This window comes from Neophocaena asiaeorientalis, unplaced genomic scaffold (genome assembly GCF_003031525.2).
Source record: "Neophocaena asiaeorientalis asiaeorientalis breed wild unplaced genomic scaffold, Neophocaena_asiaeorientalis_V1.1 scaffold89, whole genome shotgun sequence".
NCBI classification, from domain to species: Eukaryota; Metazoa; Chordata; class Mammalia; order Artiodactyla; family Phocoenidae; genus Neophocaena; species Neophocaena asiaeorientalis.
The window spans coordinates 5,098,957-5,108,447 of record NW_020172592.1 but is presented as its reverse complement, the minus strand read 5'-3'; the positions used below and the strand labels follow the sequence as shown (position 1 = coordinate 5,108,447).

General features: G+C 42.5%; 1 long non-coding RNA gene across 1 annotated transcript; it reads right to left on the bottom strand.

Moving 5' to 3' along the window:
- Positions 1-5,186: 5,186 nt before the first annotated feature.
- LOC112395350 (uncharacterized) lies at positions 5,187-7,541 on the bottom strand. The gene is made up of 3 exons (XR_003002361.1): positions 7,339-7,541; positions 5,932-6,055; positions 5,187-5,293 (listed from the first exon to the last, which is right to left on the bottom strand). It is a non-coding gene; the product is annotated as an uncharacterized LOC112395350 (long non-coding RNA).
- Between the last annotated feature and the right edge of the window lie 1,950 nt (positions 7,542-9,491).

Here is a 9,491-nt window from a genome sequence, read left to right as displayed (position 1 = left end):
TATCTTTCCTGCTCTCACTTTCCCTTTTTTTTTGCGGTACGTGGGCCTCTCACCGTTGTGGCCTCTCTCGTTGCGGAGCACAGGCTCCGGACGCGCAGGCCCAGCGGCCATGGCTCACGGGCTCAGCCACTCCGCGGCATGTGGGATCTTCCCAGACCGGGGCACGAACCTGTGTCCCCTGCATCGGAAGGCGGACTCTCAACCACTGTGCCAACAGGGAAGCCCGCTCACTTTCCTTTTGCCCTAGTTTCCTCATCTACTTGTTTAAAGTTTTATCTTACTGTGAATATTTTTGTAAGTCATCTCATATCCTTTCTAGAATAAAGTTATACCTGAATAAATAAATAACAATTGTTAAAATAAAATAAATTAAGTCTTACAAGATCAAGCACCTTCTTCCCATAAAATTCTTATAACATAAGAAGATTTTTCCAGGACCTACTCACTTGAGCAGTATCATTCACAGGGGCATTCTGGCACAACAGTGAGTGGGGGCAGTCCCATGGAGTCATGGGATTTGCTCTGCAAGGGCCTGAGCCTGGTGTTGAAATGCCTCCAGGCCAGCAAGTCCTGTGACTCTGAGTCAGCTGACCAGGGCTCCTGGAGAGAAGATCATTACCTCCCTCTTCGTCTTTCTCAAAAGTAAAACAAATGCCAAAGAACTCACTAGCCACTGAGCAGATAAATGACCGGCATCTTCTCTGATGCCCAAATTCAGCACAGTTATTTCAGCAGGTGGGTTCTGCTTTGCTGCACCAGCTACGCAGGAAACAGGGAGCACAGAAAGCCAGCCACTAAGTTAACTCACCTTGCCTGTGGCAGACTATTTGAAATATTGCAGGAAAAAGGATGGATGAGGGTCAGGTATCACATTATTGAACTCTGATGAAGGACCATCATGTTTCAGGCAGCATGAGAGAGAGAGCAGGGTCTTCTCAACCTCAGTCACCCTTGTACCACCTTCCTGATTTTTGTCATATCTGTGTACTTTTTATTGTAGTTTTTACTTAATATTTATCTTTGGATCTACTAGTGATACTTTAATCTCACCCTAAGCAATAGTACTCATGAACTCAGGAGTTTGATACACTAGCTATGTTTTTTTCTATCTGTAGAAGAATAATCTACTGTAGCTATAGAAAAGTAATCTATTGTAAAATAAATATTGGAAACCGGTCGAAATTTAAAAATGTGTTCACATACCTCCAAAAGTCATCTCAGGTACCTCCGGAGGTAGACATGCCACACTCTGGGACAAACAGAGGAAAACAATCCTGGATCTCATAGGACTGCAGAAAAGTGTTGGCTCCAGTGGGACTTGGGGGATCAGAGAATCTGTTCTTTAAAAGAGTCATATGTGGGACTTCCCTGGTGGTCCCGTGGTTAGGAATCCCCTTTCCTAACGCAGAGGACGTGGGTTTGATCCCTGGTATGGGAACAAGATCCCACATGCCTCGGGGCAACTAAGCCCGTGTTCCTCAACTACAGAGCCCACGTGCTCTGGACCCACGCCACAACTAGAGAGAAGCCCACGCGCCGCAACAAAGAGCCCGCGTGCCACAAGTAAGACCCGACGCAGCCAAAATAAATAAATAAATAAATATTTAAAAAGGAAGGAAATTAAAAAAAAGAGTCATATGTACATATGTGCATTATTATAGACTGAGACATTGAATACCATAAACGTAATTCACCACCCCCCAAATTAATCAAATCAGCAAACATTCGTATATTGATTCACCTTCTTTTTTGTTTGGCCACGCTGCATATCATGTAGGACTTAGTTTCCCGACCAGGGATCAAACCTGTGCCCCCTACATTAGAAGTGTGGAGTCTTAACCACTGGACCGCCACGGCAGTCCCTTGATTTACCTTCTTAATTAGGTAATGGAAATAGGCCAGCTGGGGTTTCTTCTGCTTCAAGCCTTAGTTATTTTCTTATTTTCTTTTTTTTTTTTAAATTTAGTTTCGGCTGCGTTGGGTCTTCGTTGCTGCGCATGGGATTTCTCTAGTTGCTACGAGCAGGGTTACTCTTCGTTGCGGTACGCAGGCTTCTCATTGTGCTGGCTTCTCTTGTTTCAGAGCACGGGATCTAGGCATGCGGGCATCAGTAGTTGTCGTACGAGGGCTCAGTAGTTGTGGCTCGCGGGCTCTAGAGCGCAGGCTCAGGAGTTGTGGTGCACGGGCTTAGTTGCTCCGCAACACGTGGTATCTTCCCGATCCAGGGCTCGAACCCATGTCCCCTGCATTGGCAGGCGGATTCTTAACTACTGCGCCACCAGGGAAGCCCGCTTAGTTATTTTCTTACTAGAAATTTTGTTTCAAGTTGAATAACTTTCCTTTTGAGCTCCTCTCTTCTAAATCTTGTGAGTAAATGGGAATTAGGGAGCTATGCAGTGATAAAGTGCTACTTTCACAGGATAAAGAATCACTCTTGTATGCAGATCTAGAAAAAAAATTACGCTTTGGAAAACCAAAATAATCACAAGGCAGGGACTATAACTTGCACACCATTCCTGATTCTGTTTTGAAGCTTCTGATAAAACTGAGTCTTTAAAACAAATGTGTTAACTAATGTCAATAGTGCAGCGTTTGTAACACCCTTTAGAAACAATGCTGGCAGTTGTAAGTTCTCTCTATATTTTATGAGTAGTACTTAAAAAAAAATTATTTATTTGGTTGTGCCGGGTCTTTAGCTGTGGCATGTGAAGTGTTAGTTGCGCCATATGGGATCTAGTTCCCTGACCAGGGATTGAACCCGGGCCCCCTGCTTTGGGAGCACGGAGTCTTAGCCACTGGACCACGAGTGAAGTCCCTATGAGTAGTACTGATACTCGTTCATTCAGTTTACTAAGTGCCAGTAAAAGAAAGTTTCATTTACAAAATATCAGCAAATGTGACCCGAGGGAAGACCGTATTCCAAAGGGGGCTGGGATTTTCCCTGGGAACCCCTGTGGAGTTGCAAATACTGAGGGAGAGGGGCAGGGATCCCATCAGAAAGGGCTAGGAGAGAGAATATTTTCAGTCTGTGTTTTCACTCTCTGCTGGGCATGGGGGGAGAAGGAGGACAAAGAGGACTTTTGTTGTAAGGACGGGAGAATGGGGTTGGTGGTGGTTGGTCACGGCACTGAGCATGTACAGGCACAAGAGAAAAAAATGCAAAAACAATTTCCCGCAAGTCAAGGAAGAGAAAGCTTATTTATCAACAATAAAAGGACAGGAAGGGGCTTCCCTGGTAGCGCAGTGGTTGAGGGTCCGCCTGCCAATGCAGGGGACACGGGTTCGTGCCCTGGTCTGGGAAGATCCCACATGCCGCAGAGCGGCTGGGCCTGTGAGCCATGGCCACTGAGCCTGCGCGTCCGGAGCCTGTGCTCCGCAACGGGAGATGCTACAACAGTGAGAGGCCCGCGTATCGCAAAAGAAAAAAAAAAAAAGGACATGAAGTGTAATCAAGTATTAACTGCAGACAGATCTGGATAGTGTTAGAGCTGAGTTCTAGGACTTCTAAACTGAAGCTAGCCCAGAGAGGTTTGTAAAGATATTATTTTTTTAAAAATCAGGCATCAGAAGCAGAAAGAACACATGACATTCTGAGAGATGCTGCATTTAGTTAACCAGAAGTGATGATTTATAGCTTCAGAGTGATGGGTTGGAAGGATAAGGGCATTGTGGGACAGGCAAGGCCAGTACCACAAAGCAGGTGATCAAGACAAGGGCTAAGACATCAGGCATTGGTCTGGGGGTGCTGTCACCTCCTTGAGGATGGAGGTTGGAGGGATGTGGTAGAGGCTCTCTCTGCAGCTTGGGTCATAGCAGCTCTTAGACAATGGCAAAAGAAGGGATGGGAAATTTCAAGGTTTTTAACAGTTCCTGTGAACTGTTATGGTGGAAACAGAGGCTACAGGGCAGAACAGATTAGGAGAAAGTTGCCTCCCCCTGCACCCCCAGGTCACCCAGAGAAATTAGAAGGCAACTGAGACTTCCATAGAAATTTGAAGCTTTTTTTTCTTCTAATTTTAGGTTAAACTTCATAGAGCTCCTTTCTTGACAGCTGGACTACATTTAGTGAACTGAAGGCAGTGAAGACAAAGTCTAGACATTGCAGCCTCCAGTGTCCCCTCCCCCCTTCTCTTCCACATAGTGGTCACAGGAACATACAATGTGACATGTTGGTGGTGTGATGGAAAGATCCTCAAAAACACAAAAAGCACAATTCAGCAGTCATGAGCTCTATGAGTTTGGTGAAGAAAGAACTGTGTGAGTATGAGTGTGTATGTAGGTGGGCAAGGTCTAAGAAAGTGTCTCCTGGCATTATTTATGTCAGTAAATTGCTAGAAAAACCCAAATGTCCATTAGCAAAGGAGAGGTTAAATGAATAATGATACATTCACGCAATGGAATACTATGCAGCCATTAAAAAGGAGACCTTTGTATCAGAGTTTGGTCAGGACATCAGAAGAGCCTCTGTGTATTCCATGACTGATCCAGGATGGGCACATAGCACTGGGCAGAGCCAGAGAGGCTGTGAGAATTTTGCTTGGAATCTTTTTTTCTTCACTGACTTTCAGAGAAGATGTAGAGTCTGGAGCTGTGGCAGGAATGTTGTCAGATGAAAAGGGAGCCTGAAAAGGGAGCCTGAAAAGAAGCCTTAGTGAGACCTTACCAATGACAGTTTCAGGCGAATGGCGGGTGGGAGACAAATGGGTTGAAGAGTGAGAGGAGACTGGGCAGAGGAGGGGAGCCATCAAGTGAAGCTAACATTTAAAGACACATGGCTGTTACAGGGAGTAGAGAGCTGGAGTGGTGGCGAGAAGATGAGATGGAGAGCATTTTGCATTTGTTTCTCCACCCCCCAAGCAGGGAGGAGATGCTACAGCATGTGTGACATTTATGGGAGACTCGGTGAAGGGGGAGTGGATAACTGGTGGTGTCAGATAGCATGTGTGAAGGGCTGGACTTGGAGTGCAGAAGAGAATGACCAATGTCTTCTTGGATGGCTTCGAATTCTCTGTGAAGTATGAGGAGGGGGTCATTCTTTCAGAGAGAAGGTAGATTAGGCGACAGTGGAGAACGGCTTAGTTGGGAACAGTGTAATCAAGTATTAACTGCAATCAAGTATTAACATTTCGGTACTGGCCGAGCCCCCTGGAGGAACTGTGTGGATTTCTGGGCAGTGTCACCGAGATCGTAGATCGTGACTCACAGCGCAGCTGTCTGTAGCACCACTCTGCCCTGCAGGTGTGTTGGTCACAGGAGACAGCCTCTCTGGGTTTCAGGTTGGCCAGGCAAGTACCTGGAGGAAGGGGGTGCAGAAGAGTTGCAGTTACGTATCTTTAAGAGTGATTGACTGATGGGCCATGGGCTCTAAGCTAGATAAGGAAGCATGTGAGGTCAGGAGGTGCCTCAGTCACTTGGGGATAGTTCTCTCTCCCTTAGAGTTTCATTTTCCTCTTCCTTTAGCAGCTTGTTAGAAGCTGCTTGGCCAGTTAGAAGGCTAGGGTTGTTTCTTAAAGCCATCCCTGTCCAATTCTGCCCCCACCAGTGAGCTGCCTAAGGTGGTACTTTCTGCCAAGAAATTTTTTTTTTCCTTTCTGTTTTGATGAGATTCCGCTGTTTGGTCAAGCACAAAAACTGGTCTGCAGGGCAGATGGCATCTTCAGAGCAGTTGGGAATCCTGTCTCTCTGGGTCTCTGGATTGTTCTTTTTGTTTTTTTGAAGGCAAAAGAAAAGTTTTATTTTTCTTACTGTTAATTGAGCTAACAAATATCAGTCTGCTCAAAATAATAATAGCAACAATGTATCTGATTATGTATGCATATGGATGTATTATATATATATATACGGATCTCTGGTTTTGATGAAAAAAAGCACATAAGACCTGAGGCAATGTCCATAGAGGACTGGTCCAGGGGCTCACTGGAAGGGACTTACGGCAACGCTGCTGATCAGTCTCCCAGTCTTCATGGCTATTATTGCTGTATATTTTCAATGACAAAAAATTCATCATCTATTATCCTTTGAAATGCGAATAGGTTATGTCTTCTGTTTTCAGCACCTACATGGTGGGGAGGAAAGTGGAGAGGGATAAATCAATAAGACTTTTCAAAGAACAACTTAACAAACTCTATTAAAATGAAAAATTTTCAACTCAGCACTTTTGCTTCTTACAAAACACTACCACAATGCAAAGATATATGTTCTAGAATGTCCTAGTGAAGGACTGTTGGCCCATAAATAGGGGCCTGGTTAAGTAAATTAAGCAATGGACACACAGTGGAATACTATATGGACTTTGAAAACAGTGAGGTCAGCCGCTCTTGCCTTTTGAGATGGCTCGCACCCTGTATGTGGAGCATGTTTCTGCTGGGGCCACTCTCGCCTTTTGGGACAGACCGCATTCTGCCCATGGAATGTGTATCTCTGCTTTCAGTTTATTATGGCTCACTCTTGAATTCTTTCCTGTGCGAAGGAAAGAATTGGTGGCCCATCCCAGGGACTCACCTGGGACATGACCAACCTCTTGTGTCCAAGTTTCCTGCAATAACTTTACAAAGGAAGAGGAAGAAGGTGGTCTTTTCTCCCTCCCCACTTTTCCTTTGATTATAAAAATGTAGCCCACTTAGTTCTCGGGGCAGAGCTCTCTTGCTTGCCTGCTTCTATCCTTCATAAGCATCCTATATTAATAGATCTACTTATCTAAAAAAACAAAAAACAGTGAGGTAAATCTATATGTACTGACATGGAAGGTTCTTCAAGACGTTCTGTTCAGTGACAAGATGCAAAATAGTATGATAGCATCGATAATGATAATAACTATCCGAATGTGTATAAGGAATAAAAATGGAAGAAATGCACACAAAAATGTTAAAGACAATGTTATTGGGAACATGGAGTATAACTTTCATTTTATGTATTTCTGTGTGGTCTGAATTCTCTATAGTAAACAAGCATAATTTTAGTGAATAATGGAATTATTGAACATAATTTCCCTCCTAAGCATGTTACATTCACTACTGATCACACAATCTCTGGGTGGTGAATATTACCTATTCTACAGATAAGAGGATTAGAAAAGTTAACCTGCCCAAGCTCACATTTAGATCATCTGAAGAGATAATCTTTTCAAACTCTATATCATAAAGTGAATATAGTCTTCCCAGGCTCCGCTTATTTCGCTTTAGAAGCTCACTTCTGGCCCTTTGAGCTATTTCTCCTTCCCATTATGATTTCACTTCCCTCTCAAAACTATTAAAATTCATTTCCTCTGGGAAGTTGCCACAGGCTCATGGCTCCTCGTGACTCCATTAACCTTACTCTGTAGCATTTTGATATACTCACTGCAGTGCTTTTGTATATATGTTCCCGTTTGAATTTGATTCTATTCTCCTTCATCTTCATCTTTGATGATGAGCTCCTTGATAGACTTGACACTTTGTTTAGAACTTCCCATAATCCTTCAGAGCCTGTTTCCAAACCTCAATAGGTCTTAGGACTGAATCCTTAGTGTAACATTTGCATTTGGTGGGTCCTTAATATTGATGATCAACAATTCCTATAAATCAGGCAAACTTTTTCTTACACAGCACTGTATGTTTTCTCTACTGAATTATGTAAATGTCCCTCAGTTGAATAGCTTCTAAATTAATAGATAATTCCAGTAAAGTCATGTCCTCTTTTGAATTTTTTTTTCTTGGTGTAGGGGAGATGTGAATCATATAGAGTCAATAGAAGGTTTCCAAATGGAAAAGCTTGACAACCATTGTGATAAAAAAATGTCAGTGGCAGAGAATTCCTCTATTTCTCCACTTCAATGCTTACAGGAATAAATGCTGTTTACGTTATAAATCACCAAGGAAATAAGACTAGACTTCCAGTTGGTTGATAACATATGGTTGAGAAAAGAGCCTCAAGGTTATCATAGTGATTCTAGATTATCTTCCTTGTCTGGCGTAAGTAGAGAGACAAACACATATTCTTACCCAAATAAGTGAATCAAATGTAGTTTCCATTTTGCTCCACAAATATTTGAGTGTGTACCTTTAACATTTCATTAGCAGCAAAAATAATATGGTCTACATCCACAGTCAGTTGTTCTTTAGAGTAGTCTTACTCCTTGTACTTCAGTACCTGAATGAATGGAATCTTCAGAGTGGAATATTTAATTCAAGACTTGGAAACAATTTGACAAACTAGTTGATTCATAGTGATCACTTCAGAAATCTAAAAGCTACTCGATAATACAAAATTTAGGGTGGGAAAGAAGGCATTCCTTTTTTTGTTTTTCTAAATTAAACCTTTAAAAATTTGTAAACTTATTTCAAGTACATGGAAAAGTACAGAAAAAATATAATGAATAATTATGTACTCATCACCCACTCTATAAAATTTTACTATTGTCATATTAAGTTTAAATTTTTAAAAAATCACAGATATAAAGCCCCCTGTATATGCCTCCTAAATCTCATTCTTTTTTTCCCCCACCCTGAACAAGCTCTATTCTGAATTTGGTGCTTATTATTCTCATGCTGTTATTCCTTTACTATGTTTATGAATTCATAAGCAATATATAATATTGTTTTGTACTTTCAGTGGTATATTATACATATCATTCTGCACCTGTGCTTTCTTGGCTGTTTATACATGTAACTCAAGTTGTTGTACAGATGTGTCCTATTATACCAAAGTGTATCTGTTATCATGGGCATGAACTTCTGGTTTTTTCCAATGTTTTGCTACTACAAGCAATTCTATTTAAAGTTTTATACATGTCTCCTTTTCCCATATGCAGTAATTTCTCATATATTCATGTGCATATAATCATCTGGTGAATCTTGTTAAAATGCAGACTCTGATTTGGTAGGTTTGGGATGGGGCCTGAGATTCTGCACAGTTTCCAGATGGTGTTGATATTGCTAGTCCTAGGACCACGCTTTGAGGAGCAAGGGCCTTGCAGAGGAGTAAAACTTCTAGGTTGTAGAGGATGATCATCTTCAAAGTTACTAGATATTGCCAAATGGCTCTCTGGAGTGCTTGCACCAATACATACTCCTATCAGCAGCTCACCAGAGTCTCCACAATGTTACATCTTCATTAACACTGTTCTTGTAAGACTTTGATTTTTGCCAATTTGATGGGCATGAAGTGGTATTTTGTTATATTAATTTACCTTTGATGAGTATTATTGAAGTCAGACCCCATTGAGTTTCTTCTTCTGCAATAATTTTTTTTTTTTTTTGCAGTATGCGGGCCTCTCACTGTTGTGGCTTCTCCCGTTGTGGAGCACAGGCTCCAGACGCGCAGGCTCAGTGGCCATGGCTCACGGGCCCAGCCGCTTCGCGGCATGTGGGATCTTCCTGGACCGGGGCATGAACCCGTGTCCCCTGCATCGGCAGGCGGACTCTCAACCACTGCGCCACCAGGGAAGCCCTGCAATATTTGTTAGCATAAACTAATGTTTTGGGTAAAGAAGATGTCTTCATTCATCTGTTTCA